Source organism: Apostichopus japonicus, chromosome 10, assembly GCF_037975245.1.
Source record: "Apostichopus japonicus isolate 1M-3 chromosome 10, ASM3797524v1, whole genome shotgun sequence".
Taxonomy (NCBI): Eukaryota; Metazoa; Echinodermata; class Holothuroidea; order Aspidochirotida; family Stichopodidae; genus Apostichopus; species Apostichopus japonicus.
Window position 1 is genome coordinate 7,398,513 of NC_092570.1, and position 27,940 is coordinate 7,426,452.

The 27,940-nt window shown below is 36.5% G+C and overlaps 1 protein-coding gene across 4 annotated transcripts in view; it reads right to left on the bottom strand.

The window, feature by feature from the left end:
* The window catches only part of LOC139975040 (ferroptosis suppressor protein 1-like), a 34,574-nt gene extending 13,206 nt beyond the window's left edge, over positions 1–21,368 (bottom strand). Inside the window, exon 1 of one of the 4 annotated variants that reach the window (XM_071982650.1) lies at positions 21,235–21,368. The gene's annotated coding sequence lies outside the window, so the exon portion shown is untranslated. Of the gene's footprint in view, positions 1–4,162; positions 4,352–9,630; positions 9,820–21,234 lie in introns of those variants that run through there. The other 3 variants (XM_071982651.1, XM_071982649.1, XM_071982652.1) reach the window with 3 other exon arrangements.
* Positions 21,369–27,940: the final 6,572 nt, after the last annotated feature.

Below are 27,940 nucleotides of genomic sequence, written 5' to 3' on the forward strand. Positions count from 1 at the left end.
AACCTGCAGTAGACATAGGTACCAACAGATGTATAAGTTTTAGTATTAATCACCTGTCAGTATCATATATAATTAATAGTTTTAGTTAGTAATGAACTAATAAGTTTACAAAGCAATTTTCTCAAGAAAAATATGTATTGCCCATTGACTGTGCCATCTTTTTTAGATTAAAACTTGTTAGTTGAAATTGAGTAAACTTTAATTCATTTATTTGTTTTTTTCACCAAGTATGTACAATGGGAAAGGAAGTCCCCTTAAAGTCTTTAAAAGACTTAACAAGGTAGGAGACTCCCTGGGATCTAAAACAGGGACAACCAAGAATTTAAAAAGCATAAGGCGGACCTTGATGCTCAGACCAGCTGAAACAGAACGAAGCAGTGGCGTCGCCAAGGGGGGGGGGGCCAGGGGGCATGTGCCCCCCTGGAAAACCTAGTGCCCCCCGAGTGCCCCCCCCATCTGAGATTTGGGTTGGTAAAAAATATATATATATTTTGTTATACTCAACTCCCATCATCTGAGTTGGTTTTTTCATAAGGACAAAGAAGCACAGTAATTTGTATTTTCTTCAAATGAGCTGCGAAAAAATGAAAAAGTTTATCCTTGACCGTCAGATATCGAAGTCGTAACCCGCGCCATCACAACAGGTGTCGATATTTACATTGAATGTGTCAGTGCTCAAGCCATACCAGCGGCTATACACGTCCGCTTCGGAGAGAACGAGAAGGACAAGAAAGGAGTCGGGGGTCATGCACACATTAATTCAACAAATGTAGGTTCTATTGATAGGATTAGGCATAATATCGACAGCATGTGGTTCATATCCTCTGCAAAATTCTGCGCGTTGTTAAAATCATTACCTCAAAAATAGCAATTTCTGGAGATATCTTCAGATCGAATTTAGCATCAAATGTGGCACCGTTTTGCATCTAGCCCATCCTCCGTATGCGAAAATTTTCCAAAGGGGCACCCCCTCCCCTTAGACCCCTCCCCCAGGACGGCGATCCGTATCCATCTAAGTGCCCCCCCATCAAATGCTGGTGCCCCCCTGTGCCCCCCAGACTGAAAAGTCTGGTAACGCCACTGGAACGAAGGAACCCAATATGTGTACAGGCTTTAGCAGAAACATAATCAATGTGACTATTCCAATTAAGTTGACTATCAAAGATAAAAAAGGATTAAATATACACTAATAATATCCTAATGTTGCTAAGATGGATAAGTGAATAGATTATATAATACTAGTACGAATTAATAAATTCCTTTTTCAAATGTCTGGTGAATGTGGGTTTTGAAGTTATAGACTTCAACTATTTTGATAGATCATTCCAAATATGGATTGCTCTATTACGAAGACCAAATTTCCCTATGTTACTATGGTAAAAATTGTAATGAGCGTTGTCGGCTTGTCTTGTGTGATGGTTATGTAAGACTCTGTTGCTACATGTAAAATCGTTAAAATGGACCTGTGATTGTAAACCGACTTAATATGGCTTTGAAATGTTTATTTATTTTTTATAGTTTTAATGCCTACTATAAGACTATTTAGGCTGTAAAGATGCAGTAGATCAATGCCTAGTGTCAAACTGTTAATTCAAGACTAGACATAACCTATGCCTATTTCATGTGTTTCTAACACTGTGCTCTATAGTCTAGGCTTAGTAACGCATGGTCAGCGACAAATGTCTTGCAACCAATCCAAAACGCCTCGCTTGGATCTCTAGACAAAATTCAAACGAGACAACTGAACCGCATCAGATTAATTGAAAGGAAAGAGTCCCTGGGAGTTGTGTACGTGACAAGAACGTTAGGGAACAGAGAATCAGACACAGGTCAAGGCATCGTATTTACAGTCCTTGAAGTAACGAATAGTAGAGTACACTGCTCTAGTCTAGGCTCTTCTTGTTATCAATAACAACAAAACAAGTGCAGCGACCCATGCAGAAGCTCAGCTAAGCTTCTATTGGAGAAATTTGTTTTGATTGGCAATATTGCTGACCAGTTTATATATTTGTTTGTGCGAAAAATCTAGGATCTAGGCGATAACGGTGTCTTTTCCTTCCTCCCATCTTCCTTATTCCTTGCCCTATATGCTCCTTCTTAGCAGACTATAGTTTGTTACAATGTTAGAAATCTTTATTCCTTCAAAGTATTCAAACACTGTTACGAACTTATTTTATGCAATAGATCGTTGTACTTAATACTAGGGGATAAACTATAACCCACTTCGTAGTTTTCATTCACACAATCAAAGAACGAAAATGTACAACCAATAAAAAAAGTATTCATATGCCTAATCTGCTTAAATATTGTGGATATGACGATTGAATCTTGCTGACCCAAAATTGCTCACGAAAATTGCACCCACACAATAATGGAACGACCTGCAACTTATTTACGATTGACGTACCACAGAGAAACGTTAAAGAACAGAAATCGGAATCGGCGCCAACAACATAGGTCATTCTCACATGTCGTATTACACACACAAACTGTGGAAAGTTCAAACTACAAATCTGCCAAGTAGTCCTTTTACAGAGAATGACATCGAACTAGATAGAAAGCTTGGATAACGAGTAAATATTTGACTTGATCAAGTCTCCCACGGTGGAATTATTTCCCAGATGTCGGGAAAGTTAAGATGGAAGACGTTTTGCTAATTACATCAAAAAGCATTCTGGTTATGAATACTAAGAAGTTGAGAAACAAATTTCATAATCATTTTATGTGATCCGTGGCCTACATTTTATCTACAGAATGCCCGGCTTTTGACCCTCATGCACATGACGACAAAAATATTTTTGCTGAACAACTTTGGTTCACGACAATTCAAACGTTCTATCCACAACATTTCAGTATAATTGGACAAACGCTCTAGAAGTAGCAAGTTTTCAGAAAATGATCTCAATGACCATTAGATTTATAAAATATTGCATTTATGACAACGTAACTCACACAAATCACTGACGAAATTTCAGCCAAATATAATGCAAACTTACAAAATGGCAGTCATTCAAACACAGTGGCAAAAAGTGAGCATATTTGCACTCGGTATAAAGTAGTAATTGGTACTCGCACAGGACGAGAAATTTACGAGTATATCTATACACAAAAAAAAGTTGTTATTTTAAACTTTCGTTACAACGCATCATTTTTTTCATTTTTTTTTTCATTATATATTTGATCCAATCACAAAAACAGTATACAAACAACAAAGTATGAAAACACAAAGCGGACCAGGGTGTACAAAAGGAAACCAAATTCCTGTAGCCCGGAGGCCTGTACACCCTTACAATAAGAGCCTTGGAACTAAAATAAATATATAATATTCATAAATAAAGCCATAAGAAAAATAAGAATTAAAATTGACAAATTACACGTGTGATTAAGCTAAGAAATGTTTCTTAATATTGCACACAAATGACTGGTAGGAACCACACAAGAGCAAATTCCTGGTCTCGGGGGGAAGTTCATACCAAATCCTAGGAAATTGGTTCAAAAAATTCATTTTCAAAACATTTGTTCTTGCAAAAGCATGATTAAAAAGTAAATTCTCAGTGTGGCGGGAATTTACAGTGATGCTTACAATAGCAGGACAAGAAAATTTACCAAAAAAGCGCTTTGTAACAAAAAGAACCAAGAGAAGTTTATATCGATTAGTAAAGAATACCAACCAAGAATACTCCTTACGTCCCCATTGTGATCATATAATTGTCCCCCTGGGGGAAAATATTTACACATTGTAATTACTTAAAATCTGTTCATTTCGTCAATAGGGACCCAAGTATTGACAGATAGGTATTGAAATGAAGTTTTAATTTTTATAATTTTTTTTTATAATTGAGCTAATTAGATGTGTAAATATGCAAATGAGGTTATGATACAAACAATGTACTTTTTTTGCCCATTTGAAATTATTTTGATGAAATCTGCTGGACTTTTGATAGTTTGATGAGTTCAAGACATCTTATTTCATAAGTAAAATATAATTTGATGTTTGAATGTGAGGAATATGACTGATTTTCCCCCCTCCAAACAAACAAATGTATTCTGTAATACATTGATAGTCACGCGTAACGGTAAGTCTATATATACCAATTGCGCTACATACACAATACATAGTACATACAGTGTGCAAACAGTGTGCATACAGTATGCGGCTTACCGTATCAGAATTTCAGAGTCAGAATCTTCTTCTCCAAAGGCTTGATGGTAAAATTGCCCATAAAAAGAAGGTCTAACGCCTCTTAGAAGTATTTAGCCATGATAATATGTGCTAAATAGGTACCGTTTCATTTACGTGAGTGATTGCATTGACCCTAACGACGCTAAGCATATCAACTGTGGTTGACCGAAATTCTTTACCGTAGAAATGCTCGAGTTGAATTGCTAGGGATTACTCACAAAGTGGAGGCGCTATTGCTTAATTGTTTCTATGTAGAGTTGAATTTCAGTGTGGCGCTTCTGGAGAGCTAAAAATCTTTTCTGTAGGGTGAGGCATTCGGGAGAAATATTTTCGGAAACTTGACCGTTTTTTGGCCTTAACCAAGGGCGGCGGAAGCACTTTTAATCTGGGGGGCACCGACATCAAAGGGCACTTTGCAGAAATTAGATTGGACTGATGTAGCCTTATATTTAGTACCCTTTATAACTCTTATTGTATTATCTTATTTGCGTATACACATCACTCCATCAACGCCCCCCCCCCCCTGCAATATCCAATGTGCAAATTGGGAAACAAGGAACAAGTTTTCTATTGAGACAAGGTGAGGTGAAATCATGCTAGTTGCTAATGTAGGAATCTTCCGAATTAGAGTTTATTTCTTGTTAATATCTTAACAATTTTTTTCCATTCGAAATCGCTTTGAGTTTGATCCACAGAAATTCATTAAAAGTCAGGGGCGTAGCCAGGATTTGCAAAGTTGTATGCACGACTATCTGAGCGGAGCGCCACCGTCGGTTGGCGCGGAGCGTACAAGAAAATTTTTGGTTTTACAAACCCCTCAGATGGCCGGAAACGGCCCTTCCCGAGTGTTCATTCTGGTTCCCTGGCCTCTTGCTAACTTGAGACACCTCAATTTTTATATAGAAAAAGGGCACATTTTTTAACCTGAGGAAAAGTGGGGGGGGCACGTGCCCCCTGTGCCCCCCGGTTCCGCCGCCCTTGGCCTTAACATAGACCGAAAAACGTTATTTTTTGACATATTTTCCCCAAATATAGAGCCATCTCTCTACATATGCCTCTGAGGCTCCTGATTTGATTCCTTGTATGTATTAGATAGTTGTATAAGATAGGGTCAGTTGACTGACATTTTTCACTGTTCTCACGATTTTTTTGAAAAACGACCGGTGTTTTGAATGTAAACAAATCTTTGAAGACAAAAAAAAAAAAAGTCCATGTGACCCCCTCGGAAAAAGGTTGTTTATTGATGCAGGCTGTCTTATGTGCAAAATAAAGCTATGGGAAGCTCTCTAGTGTATTCCTATCTCGAGTAATGATTTTCTAAAAGCATGTGTCATTAAAGGGCAATATTAGTTCAAGGAGTACTATACTCCATTTCCTGTCTCCTTTGTCCTAAAATAAAACGAGTTGCACTCCTCTGGACTCCCTCCAGTCTACCTTCATGAGTCAGATTCTGGGGTCCCCAGGCAGGTAAACCATAATCTAAAACAGGGACAACCAAGAATTTAAAAAGCATAAGGCGAACCGTGCTGCTCAGACCAGCTGAAACAGAACGAAGAAACCCAATAAGTTTACGGGCTTTAGCAGAAACATAATCAATGTGATTATTCCAATTAAGTTGACTATCAAAGATAATACCAAGATATTTGTGAGTGAACATTGTCCAGCAGACTTCCATTAAGGACATAGTGGGGAGCTGGGGGTTTTCTTCTTCTTTGTAAGCCGCATTACTTTACTCTTTGATGCATTAATACTCATTTTGTTAAGAGTACACCAAAGCTGAATTATATCATGCTGAAATGCAATAGAATCAGCATTACTATGGATGTATCTATAAATCAAAGCATCATCTGCAAACAAAGAGCATTGAGATGACAGATTATATGTAAAATCATTGATAAAAAGTATTTTGACGAAAGGACAATGTTGACGCAAGGACACTCACTTGGGGTACCCCAGATCTGACTTTAACCCATGAGGAGTTATTACCATAAAAATGAACTCTTTGTAATCTATCAAACAAACAGACTGGACCCAGTGCCAGACTGGTCCAGCTGATCAAGTATATTAGAGATGTCAGATATAGAAATATCCAAACTAGATAGTGGTTGGATTGGTAGTTGGCATTCAGGAGGACCTACCAGAGGCTCATCAGCAGAATTAAAAACAGATAAAAAGTACTTATTAAATGCCTCCGCAATATCTTTGGACTTGTGCAGCAGAGACGTGCCACATTTAAAATTATCAGGCAGGTGTGACTAACGTCTACTTCTAACAAATGACCAGAATCGCTTGTAATTATCAGAATTAGACAAAAGATCATTAATGTAAGCCCAGTATGCTTTATTAACCTTAGACTGTACTAAATTCTCCTAAAGGTTTTGTAAGTATTCCAGTGATTTATAAATTTGACTGTTTTGCATTTTTTTTAAGCAGCCTACGTTTCTTTTTCAGGAGTTTTGCCAGATCTCCATTTATCCAAGGGCTTTTACCCCTATTATTGGTCATGTTGGTGGGTATCGATTCCCTAACTGCAGCGGACCATAAATCAAGGAAGCCATTCCAGGATGACTCGACATCATGGTCGTTGATCACCATGTCCCAGGGTGCAATATGTGGTAGAATATTTAAATGCTCAAAATCACCCTGCTTATAATTAAGAAAACTTCTAATGATTTTTGGTTTCTTAGGGAGCTTGAATCTTTTCAAATGGACACTAACAGCATGGTGGTCACTGCCCACCGGATTATCAATTACCCTTGTATTAACAAACTCAAGAGCTGTTGTGAATAACAAATCAATCACTGAACCTTGACATGGGTTCAATGCCGAGGGACGAGTGATACCATCAATAAGTTTTTCAAATTAGCCACAGTCATAATATATGGTTGATAGCTGTAGCAGGTTATTATTCATTTCACCAGCCCAGTCAATGTTAAAATCACCACCCAGTTTAACACCAGAATAGTTTGACAAGTCAATCTTAGATATACTGTCCTTCACAGAATTTCAAAAAATCTTGGGTAGCATTTGGTGGTCTATAAAGAGTTCCAATTAACCATCTTCTATTATCAGTCGAGTCAGAAATGTCCACCCACAAAAGTTCTAGATTGTCCAGTTCGAACAAAGACTGACGTGTGGGATGTAAATTCGAAGAAAATGCTGAAAGGATGCCACCTCCTCTAGCTTCACGGTCTTTCCTATAAACTATATAGTCAGATGAGAAGCTGGGTTCACTAGTGTCACACTCACTGGACAACCAGGTTTCGGTAATACAGATGAAGTTGTATGTATTTATGGCAAGATACGCTAGGAGGTTTGGTAATTTACTGCGTAGACTTGAACATAATCCCATGTAGATCAGCTCGATTGTGTGTAATAGTAGATTGTGTAGTACCAACCGATAGATCGAGATCCGAGTTGTTTACATTGGTATCAGAATAATAAGATATAGAGTATTGTCACCACAAGTAGCATAGGGTAACCTAGTACAATCTGGGCATATCCAATGCTCGTCAGTATTGAATTAAACTTGAAACTCCGTAGTATTTAAAGATGAACATTTAACATGCCACCAATAACAGCAGCACTCACAGTAGATGGAGTTCTGGTTCCTTCGAATTGGTCTGAAGCATGCACCACATGGGCACTGAACAGGTCCCGGGTTGACTTCAACATCTCCACTTAATAAACTGACTTTAGTTCCATGTAGATTCGAAGTTGTTATGGCCGTCAGGGATAGGGACCATGCTGTGATGTGCTTTAGATATATATTCAGAAACAGTGCACAGATAACAAGTGCTAGACTTCCGTAACTTGACATTTTACGTAGTGTGGGTCAAGGATTTGTAGCAGAAACTTCGGAAGTAAAGGCATACAGTCGTAACTAGGCCAAATACATGAATATGTAGTTCACAAATTATGGTGTTTGATGAAAATAACACTGGTTGTAGGCCGACAGAGTTCACAGCGAAATTGATGTAACGTTAACTATATAGGCTAATAAGTAAAGCCAAGCAGATCTAACGTTAGCCTAGGCTGAACGTAACCATTATGAAATTGATTTGTGCGTTCCTTAGGCTACTGATTTGTGAAACTGGTACATGTAGATTACTGTTCAATTCCGGTCAGTGTTACTTACAGTCTGCCAGAAACGGAAACTATTCGTCACGATTAGCTCTCAAAATTGTTCCCTTAGACCATCGGATGTTATCTGTTTGCTTGTACTCGTATATGAATGGCAAATTGAAAAGTTCGTTACGACAAATGGCAATAAAATGTAATAAACCAAAGATTGTCAGAAGTGAGATTCGAACCCATGCCTTCATTCGAACCCACGCCACATATCAACCTCTAGAACTGATGATCCTTTTGGCTATAATATAGTATCAGCGAAGTGTGTTACCGCGTAGCCTATTGGCTGTACGAAGATGAAAAAGTGTATAGCATAAGTGATGTGGCTGTCATGTGGTAACGTACGGACAGTAGCATGGTTGAGCACAGTAGTATACTATTAGCTATATATAACACCCACTTCAACATGTCAGGGAGTTGTTTACTATACTGAAAACTGCTCATTCAAAATCAGACAGACATATCGTATTATATTGAGACAATCTTAATTTGAAAAACAATAACAAGATTCTCCGGAACAATTGTCATCACAATCAACTGTTAAATTAGGCCTATTTAGCTAATTACATTGAGCACCAGGAAGCAGTAGGATGCATTTACACGTTCCAATTACATATATAATCAATCAAATCTCGACTATACTCGTAAACTGCTTGAAGTACTCAGAATGAAAAAGTACTCGTATGTAGGCTACTCCGTATAGATTCTAAAATACTGTAACTCGGACTTTGGTACTTGGTACTCGGAACCCTAAAAAGTGGTGGCTCGAAAGTACTCGGAGAAATGTACACAATTATACAACACTGCAGACCAGGCTGTAATTAACAATATGAGTACCGGATAAGCGAAAATGACGCCAAATAGTTTTGTGTTGTGAACTAAGAGTGTGAAGCTTGTTGATGCTCATTTTAATTCTACGGACATATACTGAAGTCTTTGGCCAACGACACTGGAAAGAAAAATATTCTCGGATGTGTTAAGACTCAAGGACAGTGGATCTTAACGGTAAAAAAAACACAAAGAAGATGCAGAACTTATTCAGGAAACTGGATTAAAAAATAAGGAATGAAATATGTGGCATCATGGGAGTGACCAAGACCATAATAACCGTTAGTGTTTTGGGAGTCCCAACGTACATTACCGATGATGAAATTTCTGGAAAATTTGAAGAATACGGATGTATATTGAGATCTATATGGGTACATAAACATTACGAAGACTACCCCAACATAGAAAATGGCATCAGATACGTTAGACTCGAATTACCAAACAGTGTTGATTCTCTACAGTACGAAATCACTATAGTGGGAACTCACCTAAGATTAAAGTACAATGGTCAATCACAGGTGTGTAATCGCTGCGTATCCGATGCCCACAAATACACGTGTAGAGAGTGCGGTCGGTCAACAAGGGCATTCAGCGAACCGCTGCCCTTAAATCCTTTTCTACAAATGCAACAAACCACACGAGTTACCACTGCGATGAAAAGGACGACACGGAAACAATAGATGAGGACACAGAAATCAAGACCCCAATTGACAAGCCAACGACTAATGAGGACACTACAGAGAGGTCAACTAATTATGATGCTCAGGAAAGCGAATCGAGACCGGAGAATATAGTGGGGTATTAATTAGCAAAAGATAAAGACGGGGAACGCATGAGTGACCTGAAAGAGAGTAGTCAGCAGCCTCCTGTAAAGAAAACAGACCAATACCGTGATATTAACAGACCTAGGACCGAGTCAACAGTTATGGAAGGTAATGCTAACCTGACTAAAGTTCAGCCGAGAAAGGAGAGCGAAGGTAATCAACAAGTTGACGCAAAGATGTAGCGAACCCTGTCAACGAGTGACGGAGCAGACTGGACAGTCGTAAAGAAGAAGAATACAAGTCAGCAACAGAGGAAGAACATCCCCAGGCCCAACGTCACAACCATCAGGGGATATCATACAAGGGAAAGGGACGATCAGAACCAAATAACATTTACATTATCTTACCAATATTATTGTTATCACTAATGGCGTCACCTATACTCCACGATAATAACGGCCTCGGGGAAATAATGTCTGGTGTATATTACCATAACATAGACTCATATAACAATTTGCCCCCTCATTACGGTATATCACTGTACCACCGCAACAGTCGTAGCCTAAACAATAAGTTTGACGATATTAACACTTTCATTTCTGTATTAAATAATGATTTTACGGCAATTGGATTCACAGAAACCTGGTTCAATGAAAAATGTTCTCCTCTCATAAAAATGGATAATTACAAACTTGTTGTAAAACATCGTGACAATAAACGGGGCGGTGGAGTCAGTGCCTATTTGTACGTAAAGATATAAGTTTTATTTGTAGACCCGACCTATCAATCTTTGATAATTCTATATAGAGTCTCTCTTTATAGAGGCTACAAAACATAAATTCAAAGGATAAATTTCTTATCGGCAGAGTCTACAGACCACCTAGTGGTTCTTTAGATGAGTTTTGTGTTAATCTGGAAAATATTTTCAACATCATATCGAATAAAAACTGTAAAACCTACATAATGGGTGATTATTAAATTGATTTATCGAATGAAATCAAATCAACAACGTTTTTAAATATTCTCTATTCGAACGGATTCATCCCTACAATAACTATTCCAACTCGTATTAGTAGTATTTCTACAAGCCTGATAGATAACGTTGTTACAAACGATGATTCTACGATTACTTCAGGGGTTCAAAATAACTGATTTAAGTGACCATTTTCCGATAATTCTAACAGTGGTAGGGAAGAAAATCAGATCAAACAATACCATCTATATACGTAATTACAATACTAACAACATAAAGCATTTTACTTCTGAAATAAGGGACACATCTTGGGATAATGTTTTAAACGAAGATGATGTCAATTCTGCTTATAATACTTTTTTAATTCTCTCAGTTCAACTAATAATAATTGTTTTCATATTCGCCAAATCAGTCAAAAACAGCGTCGTATAGAAAGAAACACCCCTGGATTACGAATGGCAGTGACTTCCTTTAAATGGAAGCACAAACTTTTTAGACGTCAATTAAAGTCTTCTACAGATACGAACAAGTCTATGTATACAACCTATCGTAATAAGCTTAACCAAATAATTAGACTTTCGAAGAAGCTCTATTTTGACAATAAATTTAATGAGAGCAGAAATAACACAAACCATACATGGCGTACTATTAATGAAATGTTGCACCATACCCGTAAAGAATCATTATATTCTGCTGCTTTCAAAAATGGTGACCAAGAAACCAGTGATTAAAATATCATTGCGAATTACTTCAACAATTTCTATGTAAAACTTGGACCATCGCTTGCTAGTAAAAATAAATAACAAAGGTAAATCACATAGTACCATCCATGATAACAATATAGTCATTCAATATTCACATTCCCAGTCACAGAAGAAGAACTAATTTAAATTGCAGCTTTCAACTTGAAACCCAATAAAGCAGCAGGATATGATGATTTCAAAAAAATTGTAAAAAAGATTGTAAAAAAATGTTATTCCTTTTATTGCTAAGCCTTTGACCCATATATGTAATTTATCATTTAACACTGGCATATTCCCAGATAAACTTAAAATGGCAAAGGTTAAACCAATCTATGAAAAAGGAGATTCACATGTATATGAGAATTATCGACCGATTTCAATGCTTTCCTGTTTTTCTAAAAGTATAGAATTACGACTTATGTTCAATCGCATATTCAATTTTCTTAACCAATATGATATTCTTTGTAAAGAACAGTTCGGCTTTCGACCCGAATATTCTACTGAATTGCAGGCTTTGCCAGATGCAGTTAACAGTTTACATACTAGTCTTAATATAATGGGGAAAATTGCATAGGTGTATTCAACGACCTTTCGAAGGCGTTTGACACGATCGATCATACCGTCCTTATCAATAAATTATATTCATACGGCATTATAGGAACTACTCCCAAGGCTGGCTTGAAAGCTACCGGTATATTTCGACTTGAACAGATATCGTCGAGAGCGACGACATAATCATATTATCTTCCACGGTGTCAATTGAATTAAATAAAAGAATTAATTGGTTTTCAGCCAAAAAATTATCACTCAATGTACAAAAAAGTAATTACATTGTCTTTAATACTTGTAATACACTTATTTGGAAAAATAAAAAGATATATGTATGGACGGGAAAATAATCAAGCAAGTGTCTACTACTAAGTTTTTAGGTGTAAATGTTGATTGTAAACTTAGCTGGCGCAACCATATTTCAACTATATGCAGTATAATTTCACGGAATGTTGGCATATTATCTAAGTTGAAATATTTTCTATCGGTAAACATACTCAGAGCACTATACCAGACCCTGATTGTCCCGCATCTCACTTATTTTTGTTCCATTATTTGGTCTGGTACACACAATATCAACCATAACAATCTTATCATACTCCAAAAGGCAGCCATTCGCCACATAACACACTCAGCCCCCCGTGAGCACACCAGTTCCCTATTTAAGAAACTTAACTTACTAACATTGCACGATCTCATTAAAGTTAAGCTTGCATTATTTGCCTACAAGACCTGGAATGGATTACTACCAGCTACCTTTGACCATTCTTTAGTCAGAAACAGAGATGTACATAGTCATAACACAAGGCATGCTAATCATGCCCACTATAATCTCTACAATACCACCATTGGAACTTTAAGCCTACAAATCCGTGCAACAAAAACATGGAATCTACTAACGAATGATTTAAAGAGTAAAAAGTCATTCACATCCTTTTCAAGAAAGTTGTTATGTAAGGAAATAGTAACTAGTTACTGACTACTACCAAATTATATACTTGTATATAAGTACTACATGCAATGAACGTTTAATTTGTATTTATATTTAATATGTATATGTGTATATATAATTTTTCTTTCTTTCTTAAGGGAGTCTTCCACACTGTTACGCTTTTAAACTTTATGGAAGGAGTCCCTCCATTTTGTACTTTTGTGGAAAAACAAATCAATAAATAATTACTGTATACTTTGGAAGTATAGGCCTGCTACAGTAATATTTCCATGTATCACCTATTGCGTGTACATGTTTTGTAATGTATACACATACAAATGAAGACAACACACACACACATAATGGGTCTCCGTAACCACACGTCCTATATATAACATTAAGGCGAAGTGTATAGCCTAGTGGTTAGCGGCGTCTCCCAGTCATGAGATCCCCGGTTCGATTCCCCGCCGACAGCAAAGTGTGTCGTCTGGCAAGGGTGTTGTTCAATAACAACTTCCCGACATGGACGTTAAATGGATGTGTGCCGAGAGATTGGCTTCGGTCAGCTTGCGAGTCTACAAGCCTCCATGGCTTCTTTCGCGAGTTCCTGCTTGCGGGAAAATCACATATACATACATAACATCCTGTTTCCGGCATCTACTATTTAAATGGTATGTCTTCATATCCGATATTAGTTTGTTTGTTGCTTTTATCTGTTTAATCGGGGGATTATTCTGAGTTACGAATGTATTTAAACTTAAGTTATACAAATAGCTTAAAGAACTTAGGTAATTTTGCCACCTGCCATAACTTGGAACAGCTAAAAAGGAAGATGATAGCAAAACTAGAAATGGATTTTTTTTAAAGAAAAAAGTGGTTACGTTACCTCGAAAGTTTCAAGGATTATTATTCCTGTTTTATTATTATGATTGTCAGACGTAACCTTATGCACAATGATTTTCTGGATATTTCAACACTTATGTATACCGGTAGTATATACTCAACAAAGCTGAGTGTACACAACAGACAGACAGATAAACCGACATTAGACAAACATAAAAGAAAAATCTGCAGTGTACACTTCCACCGTTATATATACATAGGCCTATGCTCCTTCGTGTTTATTCTGCTTAGTGGTTAATTTGTATCTTCTTCGGTGAGAAACATTTAACTTTACTTCAAAAGACCTTTTGTCCATTCATTCTTTTCAAGTCTTTGGAAGTCAAGGAAACAAATTGTTTAGTTTTCTAATAAACTGAAGCAGCAGGCCCTAAATTTGTCTTGTTTTTTAGACATTTTGTGCGGTCATCATTCGATTTATTTGCCCAAACAGAGAGATAGAGAAAGAGAAAGAGAAAAAGAAGACAATTCCAGAGAGAATAATAACCTCATATAGAGTCACAATGCAAACAATAAAAAATGAACGTCAATATCACTACAAAAGCAGAGAGACAAAAACACTTCAAGGTTTAAGTCAGTCTTGAAAAGAAAGACTGACTAGAAGAGGGGGGAAAACAAAGAGAAGGAAACAACGCGTTGAAAAGATGGAGAACACAAAAGCGCATAGAGGCGAAACAATAGGAACAATAGATCTATCGTATTGTAATGAATAAAGAGGCGTCTAACAAAAAGCTAATTTCTAGCCAACCTCCAGTTTTCTATTCGTGTGAAAAGAGCCTCTATTGTATTGTTTCGCTATCAAAACATCTTAGAGAGAGTGAAAACTACGTAATGAATCAGTAATTTTATAAGCTAAGAGAAAAGAAAAGATGTATAGAGAGAGAGAGAGAAAGATAAAAGAAAGAAAAAATTAAGAATAGAATTGGAGCTAGGGGAAGATTTGTATGTGGCATTAAGAAAGAGATTGCTGCTGTATGCAGTGTGAAGTTTAGTAATATGTGTGAAGTTATGCAGATTCGATATCAATGGAATTTCAATACGGTCTCTATTTTATCTTCAATAAATTTGGGAAATATGTGATTATTAATCTTTCTTTTCTCGGATTTGTTGCCTTTTTGCTACGATGGTAGGGATGTTTAATATTTCAAAGGAAGTATAGACGAAAAAGCAAGGTAAATTCATCTTTTTAACTTTCAGTGTGCCGTAACGAATGTATACTGTAGTGCGGCATAACTATTTCAAGGAGTCCAATGGTTACTACTACTAGTACCAAAGGAAATGTGGAAAATATGATATATAAATATATAGCCTATATATAGAGCCTATATGTATAGCATATATATATAGCTTATGGGCTATATAAAATAAAATATATATATAGCCTATATAGTCTATATATATATTTATATCCTATACATGTGTAAATGTAGGCTATGTACGTATATATGTATATATATATATATATATGTATATATATTTATATTTATATATATATATATTTATATATATATATATATATATAATAGCCTATACGTTATATGTAGGTAATATATATAGCTTATGTATAGGCTATATATAGGCTATATATATATATATATGTATATATAAATAAATAAATATATATATAAATATATATGTATTGAATGTTCGCTTACGAGGAAGGCGTGTGATGAAGAAAAGACATCTCGCTATATGGGGTTTTATATCGACAACTTAACGTTATTCAATGTTGTATAAACGTATAGTGACACGAAAGTATTATCCATCCCCGAATGAGCGTCCAGATCGCTTTTGGAAGAATTTTACCTACTTTCGTACTGCGAAATGCATAATCTATGAACTACGGCCCTCAAAATAAGAAGAGGTGATTGTACTATAGAGCAGAATAATGAATGCAAAACATTTAATTAAGAACAACTTGAAGTAAACAATAAGAATCATGTTTTATTCATATTGTCGTCCTTAACTGTAGGTGTTGCAGTGGTACTCTACCCCAGTATTGAACACTCTCTGTGGTTATTGATAAACTTCCTTGAGTGATATATATATGTATTTGTACCATGCAAACTTGAACTTAATGTAAACACGTGTGATGGCATAGAAGCACAGTTACAAATTTGGTTTATGTTTCCTTTGAGACGTACATCCAAATTTCTTCTCTAAAATTGGGACTAGTAAGCAATATAAATACACTATAGTCAGTGGCCTTTATTTACAGCTTCACGTCCACTTAATATGTCCAATGTCAAAACAATAAAGTCAAAAACAGCAACCAAACCGTGTGCAACTATGACATCACACCTGTTTGCTTCAAGTTCACTAATGGTACATCAGACTATGACAATTTCAATTTATCAATATCTTCAAAACACAATGCATGGGTATTGTATGGAAATTTATCCACAAGGCTTAGTATATATTGCTTCTTTCATTAGTCAAACCTATTTAATTCGTGTTGACTTGCAGTCGAGGCCAAACTCAAAATATATAGCGTTTTCGTTTTCCCCGATTGGCAGTGGGCAGTTTGCGATCCGTTTCATGATGACACAGTGCCAGTTTTAAAAAAATTAAATAATCACGAGGAAATATAATTACCTCTGACCTTAACGTGCACTCGTCGATAAGAGACAGCATTGAATTTTTTTTTTTGCAATATGTTGCTAATAGTGTGCACTGCTGAAAATATGCGGTCCCTCATAATGTTGTAAGGGGTTCTTTAGATAAGAAAACGGGGGCACCAATCGTCGAAAATGGTGTATGGGTGGGGGTCCGAGGTGGGGGGGGTAATGTAGCGTAATCAACTCAAATTGAGAGTAGGTCGTAGTGTATATATGTACTAATAATTAATGTATTTTAATTTAATTTTATAATGACAAACAGAGGAATCGGAGAAGCTTTCAGAATATTTTAATTCAACTCAACACGTCAGAATCCTCTCCGGTATATGAACAAGAGATCTTTTCGTACAAACTAATGTAGCCTATGGGTATGTATCATACAGATAATATTGCATTTTGCTAAAGTTCTATGACGAAATAAAAATCATCATGTGCCTATACAGTCATCCATCTTTTAATTCTGTCTTTTGGGCAATTACATACCAAACGGTTTATAACTTTATTTTTAGTTTAGTTCAACGTTTTTCGTCGTATACCTGACTTAACCCTCGATATACTAAGAAAGGATAAATACTATAATACTAAAGGAGTTTAACCACTGACCAAGAGGACCTCGTGAGAGGTCCTGCTTGGGATAGTTTTTTTCAGGATCAGTTGTCTATGTTTAGCCAGAGAGTGGCTGGTAAGTGAAGCATTGTTACAATTGCACTGCATAGAAAGCCATGAATGAACCCTAAGTCAGGAAAAATTGAAGAGATTTCTAAAGGAATTGTATTTAAGTACTAAAGAATGTGAGGACAGAGTGGTCTCGATTATTTGGGAAGTGAGTTAGTTGCGACTTGGTATTTCAGGAGGAGATCTATAGTTAATCGGTCATTCCCAAGGTTTTTTTTTTGGGTATAAGTTAAAAGTTGAATTCTTCAAGAAGGTTGAAAAGAGGGCTATTTCCTGCATGAAGAACGTGTGAATTACTTATAGGCCTATAAGTAGGGACTTTGAGTGCAAGGTGATATAAGCTGTGGTATGAGTTCTGTTTAAAATTTGTTTGTTGTTGGAATTAGAGATGGCAAGCAGGGTAATGCTGCCTCTTCTCGCTTCTTCTAGTCCTCTTATCGCTTCTCGACCTTTTGGCTAAGATCATGTGTAGTATCTGTTCCCTTTCGAGGGGAATAGTCATACACACCTGACGATGATCACACAGTCACAGTCTCGATGTAAGGGGACTGGGGTTAAGAGCGGATCAGTCGTTCGGTAGTTTGGTTTTCCTGCCCAGGTTCCTTCCTGGGTGACTTTTCTTAAAAACGTCCTCCTATCTGTAATTTTTCAACAAGATCGTCCCGCACTGTCATTTTACCAAACGTTTAATAAACAAGATGCTGGTTGTCCTTAATAGTGCACTCAGCAGCTATAGTTTGATCCTTAACATGAGAAAATCTGAGCATATATATCCTCAGCTCTTTATCACCTTCACTGGCTTCCAATTCAACAAAGAATCAACTACAAAATTCTTTTGCTAACTTGGAAGGCCCTTCATGGGCAAACACCTCAATATTTCGTCCGTGTTCTGGTGTATAGTGACGTATGTGCAAAAGGTGAGTATTTAGAAAACGCGCTCTAAAGATTTTCACATTTTTACTTTAGTATATCGTAATTAAAAGAAGGATATTTTTTTACCGAAAGTTGTCAATATATTAAATATAACACAAAGAACTTTGAGTTCTCATATTTGTTGCTGATCGAAAAATTTCTTACAAAGTAGTAATTTTAGTGCCAACATATTCGTCGTTATGTCATGTCATTTATCAGTTAAGTTTAGACATTCGTCACACATTCGTCACTATGCTATAACTAAATTTTGAAGTTTCTTCCTGACACAGACTAGTATTCGTCACTGTTGTGTGTAGTAGCCATAGGGTACACCGTGAATCTTCGCTGTTACATGGGGAAGGGCGGGAGGGGGGAGGGGGATTAGGTGGAATCGAAGCGGTGGTCTTAAACACCGCCCACGGTTTACTACAATATATAAAATAGACAAGGAATTTACATTGGTTATACACAGGTATCAACATATATGCTTTAGTATATTTTACTTGGGTGTAATGGATGGGGTCGGATAGGGTGAGGGAGGGGGTATAGAGGGCAAGGAGAGCCGGCTGCTGAAACGGGTGGTATATTGGTCTTATTAATTTGTAAAACGAACGCCCACGTTTTGTTGGTATGTATAAAATAGACAAGGAATTTGTATGGGTCATGCGCGGATATAAGTGCTTTAGTGTGTTTTTCTTGGGTGACATGGATGGTGTCGGATAGGGAGATGTTGGGGTAGGAAGGGCAAAATAAGCCGGCTGCTGAAGGGGGTGGTACATTGGTCTTATTTATTTTAAAAAGAACCGTCACGATTTTCTACATTGTATCAAATAGACAAGGGATTTGCATGGGTTATACACTGACCTATATCATCATACGTACTTTAATATGCTTTTCTTGGGTGGAATGGAGGGGGTTGGATAAGGTGAGGGGAGAGGGTATAGAGAGGGCAAGGAGAAAAGTTGAAAAACATGGATGTAATTTAGAAATCATGTTGTCCGTGTTCCAGTTGCGTAATCTGTTGAGTCGGAACTTTTATGAAGCACACAGACTACGGGGAGTTGTGTGCAATTCTTCATGTTCAAGTTAGTGTATTACGTGAAATGTCTCTAACAATAGTTTCTACGTATCTTTTAAACGTTTAGGAAGATTCTGCACTATACTATCCCTTTAAACGGGATGTGAAGTTGTTCTTACTCTCACAGGCACTTTCATAATATCCAAACCAACCTCGTGCGAATCCTCAAATTTAAAGTAGAAAACAACTGTGCCATTGTTCAAGTGTTTCGAAGTTGTACTATATTGTGTGGCTCCTTCTTTATATTTATGTTTTTATTAATTGTATTTAAAAGTTAATACATAAGCGATATAACAAAATATCTGGTACAGTATAACTTCCCCTATGACCCTAGAAGAAAACATCCAAGTCTCTCTCAAATCTGAAGGGTGCGATACAGATTATCTAGTAATTAGGTCTAAATGCCCCCCCCCCCCCCCCTCATCGTCCTTGTTGCATAGTAACTATACTAAAGAAAAAAAAAACTATGATAGTACCTTCCAAAGTTTCATGTAAAAGTACGTGACCTTTTACTATGAAACTAGGTATTACTAAGCCAGATAAAGGTAGCTATCAATTAGGTTAGAGTAATGCTTGTGATTAGCAAAGCCGCCAACAGCTAAGAGAAACCGTATTTCTTTAGGGAGATGTTACATTTTAACATTTCTTCACATATGAAACTGAAGACTGGAGCAAGTCTCATTTGGAAATGAGCTGGTGTTTTGATGTTTTAATTTGTCATAATACTGGTATTGTTTATTGGACTGTTTACATTCACATTGAAAAGGATACAGAAAACTAAGAGAATTAAATAATACGCCCACCCCCCCCCCCCTCACCATCCGGCCAAGCGGCACTATATGACATTACACATTGGCAAGAAAGTAGCTCCATGCCACGACTTTTAAAAAACAATTTACTCCCGTACCGTGCAGGATAATGGTCTTAGATATTTTAGGGATAAGTTCATCACATGGATCTCCGTTATATAATTCCATTATAATGGTTGGGATTCCTTTCCTGTAAGTCCTGTGGTCCTGACTTATACCACCTCTTTCCTCATTTACATAGCTCTAACCAAATATACGGACACTGTTACACCGATTCAGTAGAGAAATAGCCGTAAATAGAGTTACTCTATACTGTCTATATAGCCATACCCGCGCAACAGGTACAAGCATCGAATCTACTATTCAGGTATATAATTGTTCACCCACTGGCCATTCTGTTTTCACGATTTATGCTATCGTGTATGAAATGCTGCATTAATCAATTACAAGATGAGGTGGAAATAATAAAGATATGACCTTTCCATAGTCCTGAGTGTTTTCAAATGGCAGTTAGTTGGTTGTAAAATCAGTATGACATGGTTGTTATTTTCGGCTTGTCCCAAAGGGTAATATTCGTTGTTATATGCAAAAACACCTAGACCTTAGACAAATTGTGTTACTGAATGATTATAATGACGCAGGTAGTATTCGTAAGTATGTGAAAACGAGAGTGGGCCTTAGGTGGACATTCGTCAAAAACCAGTCAGAAATAACTAAAAATCTAGAAAGGTATAGAACTTCTTACCCGGCTAAATCGATTCTTCACACTCGAAAAAAACGTGAGAACAACATTTAACTCAATTTCGCCAAAAGTGCACATTCGCCACTATGCGAAAAACGGGGACGATTTGTTTGATCTCATCTCCCCTTATACAAGCCAACTTGTTCTCTCCGCTCTCAACATGCTTATCTACTTATTGAGCCTCCCTTCAAATTCAATGGATACGGTGGTCGTGCATTTTCTAAACTTGGCCCTCCCGTCGTTTGATGATGATACCAGGCAGCGGTTAAGTATAATTGTTCAAACTTGTTTTTAGACCGGTATTTGTTTTGAAGCAATATCTTAAGGCGAGGACAATCTATAGCTATATTACAAATAAATGCAATAAGGATATGAAAATATAGATCCCTTGTACATACCAATGAAAATGATCCGATGATGTTCGCAGTATCTCCATTCACGTGTATTGTGTACGAGTATCTCGTGTCGTTAGTTTCAACATCTGCGCTTAAATACCCCACGAAGCTATAGTGGAGGCGCTATGCGAATTTGTAATTCATGAAATGTCCACGATTTCAGGACGACCAGCTCAGAGTGTGCCCATGTAGAGAGAGAGAGGTAGAGAGAGAGAGAGGTGGAGAGGGAGGCTGAAAGTTTGCTCTTAAAATTCACCATTCATGCATCATAAAGTAATCCATTTCATTTAATCGATATTCCTCACAGTACACCTTTTTTGAACGCAATTTTCAGTATTCTTACGAAATGGTTCGAATCGTGTTTTATATTTTATGCAGGACAGAGCGGAGTGATGCTCTTTCACGTAAAAAAGACTTTACTGGGTATGATTATTAATTATTTTCAAATAAGTTTTCTGCAGAGATATAGTATTACAGACCTCATGCCTTGGGCAGCAGAGCCGGATGGGAGGACGTATAAGGTACCCCCCCCCTTACTCCCCCACCCGCATACCCGCCCTGGGTTTTGTGAGTAACATAAAAGTCCATTGTTGTAATAAAAAAGTGCCCTCGAATCAAAAATCGCAACTCCCATTGCACCTCGAAGCGTCCCTAGACTCACTCGATTGTAACCTCTTTAATCGCCTTGCTTCATATTTCAATACACTGGTTCATTTAATACTTCATTGGCCTACTGCAAAGCTGTTCGCTTTCATCCATCTTATAATGTGTGTTTCTGGAATTTATATATATATATATATATACATACATATATATACAAAGAACAAAGGTCTTTGTGTATGTGCAGAACCATCGTAGAAAATTTGCAATTCGCAGAACTGTTTGAACCGAGTTGGAATGAGGGTTTATATTGCTAAAGTAACTGACAAGAGCCCAAATCACTTCGACCATTACATGTACAAAGCCAGTGGGATAATTATCTGGAGTTTGCTACCTCACCATAACAACCTTTCTGCAATGACGTAAACACATGCACCATACAGGTGTTATTGGGCAACACTCATTACACAAAGTAAAATAAAAATCTCTTTTTTTTCTGTCATTTTAATGAGATTTCAAAGAAGACGTCATAGATTTAAAAAAATATATATAATTCAGATAATTTTATTAATTAAGTGAATTGGATAGATATTACGTAACATTGGGTAATATTTCCTTTTAAGTGATATTGGGTTTAGTTTTGCGGAAACCTCGCTATGCGTGAAAAGGATTAATCTCGTTTGGTGCATTAAAGATAATAGTTTGTAAAATTCAATTTATGTATCCTAGTTTTTAACGTGTCAAGTTAATGCAGAGAGATGTCATTATAGTAGGTATAGTTTGTTTACTCCATTTCATATGAATTGTGAGGCGTGCGCAGGATTTCAAAGGTGTGGGGGTTCTAAAATTCCCAAGACTGATTTAAGGAGGGGTAGGGAACCCATATGGAAAGGCCAGAGACAAATAGAATATGGCTTTGGGTTCAATGAAGCAGACTCTCATGTAGTAGTAGGGAATGGGAGGGGTCCTCCCATGATAGTTTTTTAAATAGTTATATTAAAAATTACCTGCAAAATTGAACTTGATGCAAACATATCTTATTGCTCTGCTTTTGTCTAATAATATTTTCTTTATGAGTACGCGTGGATTTTCTTTAATATATATATATATGTGTATGTATCTTATATTAAAATATCGCAGGCTGAAGCATTAACACTATACACACTCATAACAGGGTGCGCCTACTTTACATTGTTCTCGCTATCGATTTTGATCTGTGTAATTACTAAATGATTTTACTAGTTCTAGCAGTTCTATGATAAGAAGAAAAACTACGTCCATCCTAGCGTCGGTATATACAAGTATACACCAATTACCCGGAGTGATGGTGTTTGAATGCAACCTGCAAGTATATACTATAAGGTTGTGTTTATAATAGTTTTATAGTAGAAAACTAGAAACGAAAATAAAGAAGAAGGAAGGCGCTGTGCAAACTAACTCTCTGCCTTGCCACTAATAGTATTATCGATTTCGCTTATACCACGTCGCGTTATTCAACTACCGCCCATTCCCCACCCCTCCCCAGCCCCACCCCACACCCAGTCAAACCCACCCGCCTCCAGTCTGACACTAAGAATTTGCTAGCGTTTCCTGTAAAAAGTTTGCTCAGAATTTATTCACTGGAAATTTAACAGCGATGGAAAGAAACAGTTTAAACATTATGCCCTCAAAATTTTGCATCAAACCTAAACGCGATTCATTCCCAAAATATGAATTTTGATAATCTTGTGAAGCGGACGGTTCGCGAAGTAGATGTCGTCACAGACCACCCTCTAGTTAGGCCAATTCGAACCAACATTACGAACATTTGGTTGTTGTTATTATTATTTTGTTTAAACAGCAAGCTTCGAACAAAAAAAACCTCTGGGGATGTGGGGGGTGGCCAGTTGGAAGTGCAGGACTTCACGTATAGAAAATCAAATTTATAACCTAGCGTAACGTCCATAACTATAAGGACACACTATTTTCTGTATTTCTTTAATAGCGCCGTCAATTTCATAAACACACTGGTGTGATGGGAAATGGAAAAAACCAGTCAGTATATTGAAGGGCAATTACTTTATAATAAATTGACATCTTGGGTGACTTGTAACACGATGTTTTAATGCCTGCATTCTCTGCTAATAGACATTTTTTTGTCGAAAATGAAATTTGTTAATTGCGTGAGCTGTAGGCTATGCCAATTATCTGAAATAATATATTTTTTTATGGCAAATTTGAGCTTTAGGAAGTAGGGTAGGCTTCTATATATTTTTTTCATTTTGTTTAGGAAAATCTTAAAAGTTTGTTTTGTACCGATATAAGAGATGGGCTAGTTATGAGAATAATTATACCTTGTATAATCTAGAATGTGATTGAAGTTTATGTTAAACAGTAATGCAGTTGCTCAGTGAAAATGACTTTGAACAAAACTGACGTCTGTAGTTGTTTGCAACTGTGACATTATGTAAAAGTACAAGCTAGGAAGTACTTGAACTTTCCACATAGGTATATAAAATGATGATAATGTTGAATGTTTAGATAGCATGATGGGTATGGAAATGGTTACTATCGCGCCAGTGGGTCTCTTCTAGTCTAAGGAGAATCTGCTTCTGGTGATGGTCGATAAAAATTGTGATCTTTGGACGATGACGATGGCAGAGGTGACAAAGAATGAAAATATTTATGTTGAAGATGATAATATTGATGTCGAAGGTGATAATGTTGACGTTGACAATGTTGATGTTGAAGATGATAAACGTTGCTGTTGAAGATGATAATGTTGAAGTTGAAAATGATAATGTCGATGTTGAATAGAATGTTGCCAATGATAAAGTTAACGTTGAAGATAATAATGTTGACTTTGACGATGATAAAGTTGATGTTGAAGATGATAATGTTGACGTAGACAATTCTGAAGTTGACGATGATGATGTTGAAGTTGACGATGATAATGTTGATGCTGACGATGATAATCATAATGTTCAGAATAAGAATGGTGATGCTTACTATTACAAGGATGATATTGACGATGTTAATGTTGATGTTGACGATCGGATAATGCCGATGTTGACGATAATAATGATTAGGAAGAGGAAGCTGGTAGCAGTTATTTTGACTTTGAAGAATCTACTGTTGCAAAGTCATGTAAGAAGGCCTTGCCTTGGTACTACAAGACTGTAAACCTTCAACTTTTTGTACTATTACTTACAAACGCCAGGAAAATAAGATTTTGTATTAAAAGAGAAAGTTTGGAGGTTTCTGAGGTACGTAACGTTTTTAATATCGCTCGTTTTTCTTTCTCTATCTCTCATCTCTCTTTTTCTGATTTTCCTATTTCAAATCACAATCTCTTTGGTAATTCTTGACAAACCTGACCTTTGCAACGAAAGGTACCAAAGTTGCCCATTATATTAGCTGTCCTTGGACGTTCCCAGTGTTGGAATTGTTGTTCGCAACCGGAGGCTATACTTTCATTCACCTTTCACTACAGTGTGCTCTAAAGGTGTATTCCCCAGTGGAGCCCCATGGGTCGGTGTACTCTCATGTACCCTTCAGGCTTCCGTAACTTTTCTTCTCCTGTCTCCGTTTTCTCGTTTTTTTTTCCGAGAGTGAGATCAGCGAAGCGCGTTCTTTTCTCTTTTTCTGCTCGGCCGCGAACGTGAGTTTAATAAATTAATCCCTGGTGATCTATTGTCCGACGAATCGACAAGAATCCCTACCTGTTAATTAATGAGAGAAATCTAACAAGGACAGACTGACATATAGTATCGGGAAGCGATTCGAGAAAAAAAACGCATGTTTAAAGACACTGTCATGTATAAAGAAGTGAGGGTTGACTGCATGGCGCAATGGAACTCTCAATTAAGGAAAGAAATGACCTTTCGGTTTGGAAATACAAAGAGAAAAGTACAGGTTACCTTAATATTAGAACAGGAGTGTAACTTTTTTATTTTTTTTATAATAGAACACCTTATACTTGACATTCAGCCGTTAGATTTTCATATCCTTGCATTTTTTTTGCATTTTCGTACCGAGTGACCTCTCTCCTGTTTCATTTTTTTCCTCCCCTGGGAGTAATCGATGGAGGGGGGGAGAAGCAGGGTAGAGGGGTAAGAGGACGGGGAAGGGTATCTTAATCTTATTTTTTGCATGTATTACAATACCAATCTTGTTGGGCTCTTTAGAATAAAGCGGAAAATGTGAAATATTTTCAACAAAGACACTGAACTGTGTTATGCTAATAGTATAGGCCTAGTTGGAATATAATCAGGTCTCATCATTAGGATGGAAAGGATAATTTACAAATACACACCGATTACATTTTTAGCCTCAGCGGCGGGAGGGGGGGGGGGGTGGAGATGGTCCGCAAGGCAACGACATTTATAGATGGTAAAGGTTTCATGTAATGTATCTATTGACATTGAACTATCATGACCAGAGGGAGAAAATTTGTTTATTTAAGCATTTTACCTTACCTTACCTTACCTGATGTGCTATTGCCTTAAAGTTTCTTTTTCCTCATCGAGAAGTCACTTACTTAACAAGAGCAAATGTTTAAGTTTGGATTAAAATCCCGTTTGTCTAATTTAGGAAGTATTTCTTTTGCAAAATTATTCCTTGGAAGCTGCAGGCAAACAAATTTAAAAAATAAATAAATGAAAAAAAAAACCAAAAAAAAAAAAACACCGTATCACATCCAACGAACATTGACCAAAAAGCGAAAGGTCCCTTTTAATAATTTGTGCATTTCCATCACATTTTTCATAAAGAAGGGGAATAAAATGATTCATAGTCTTTTGTAAAACTAGAACGGGAATGAATTAAAAGTCAAGCTAGCTCGATGTAGACTTGAAAGATATGAAGAGGGACAAAAAAGAAAAATAGAAGCAAGCCTTTCATTTCAAATTATTCTTTACTTTATCTTGTTTTCACTTCGTTTTTTTTTTCTTCATATTTTCACTTCACCAAAATAACTCTTTGATTGTCCCGAAGATAATCCCCTGGTGAAGTTTAGAAAACGTGAATGGAAGAATGCTTTCACAATAATTAGCTTATATATTTGTAACAATTACGAATTAGACGTGTATACCAAAGCTTTCGACATGAGGAGGTGTTTTCTTTATTTCTCATTTTGCTAATTGTTCATCCTGCAATTGAAAGGTCAAAACTTGCAATTTATTCTAGCAGAATTGAAAAGAGAAAGAGCAAAAAAGGCAAACAAACATACAAACACATAAAAAAGGGGGGGGGGGGGAGTGAGAGAGAGATAATTATCTGTGCGGAATGTAGGGAAGCGGTGAAATTGAAATTGCTTAAGTACACATTAACCCATGTATATTAATCGAATGAAAACCTGCCGGAGGTACCAAACAATCGATTTATATCAATTATAAAGATTAATATTGCAAGTCGTGTCAGAAAGGGGACATCGACGTCATCTGTAGCTTGTATATATATATATATATATATATATATATATATATATATATATATGTATATGTGTATATATATATATATATATATATATATATTTATATATATATATATATTCATATATATATATATATATATATATATCCGAGAGAAGAAACTAAATCTTGCTCCGTTTAGGGAGAGATATCTTAGTTTATATTGTCTGTATGGGAGTTGTCCCTTTTGTAAATCTGTGAAGTCATAGTGCCACAAGGATCCAAAACCATTTTACTTTATCTTTGTGTTTGCTGGTTTTTTTTATGTTGCTATATTTACTTACCTGTCTCCCAAAACCATTTTTGTTGTTGTCATATTTTCAAGGTCAAATATTAACAGTGTTAACACTGAAACCAATGCCATTATTTACGTCTGATCAAGTGCGTAAATATTTTTTTTTATTGATTCAGCATTTGAAAACTCAATCTCCGCTATACAGGAAATGAACGTTATAATGAATTATGAGAGAACATATTTCAAAAAAATGCCACTCAAGTGACTCGTTGATGTCATATTTAGACTTGATCAAGTCTTTAACCTTGTGTGCGAAGGAACATTAAATTTGTGAGATCTCTCAAAATTGATTTTTTATTTTTTTTTTATTTATTTTTGATTTATTTTGTATTATTTGTATTATTATTTGTTTTTATAATTACTA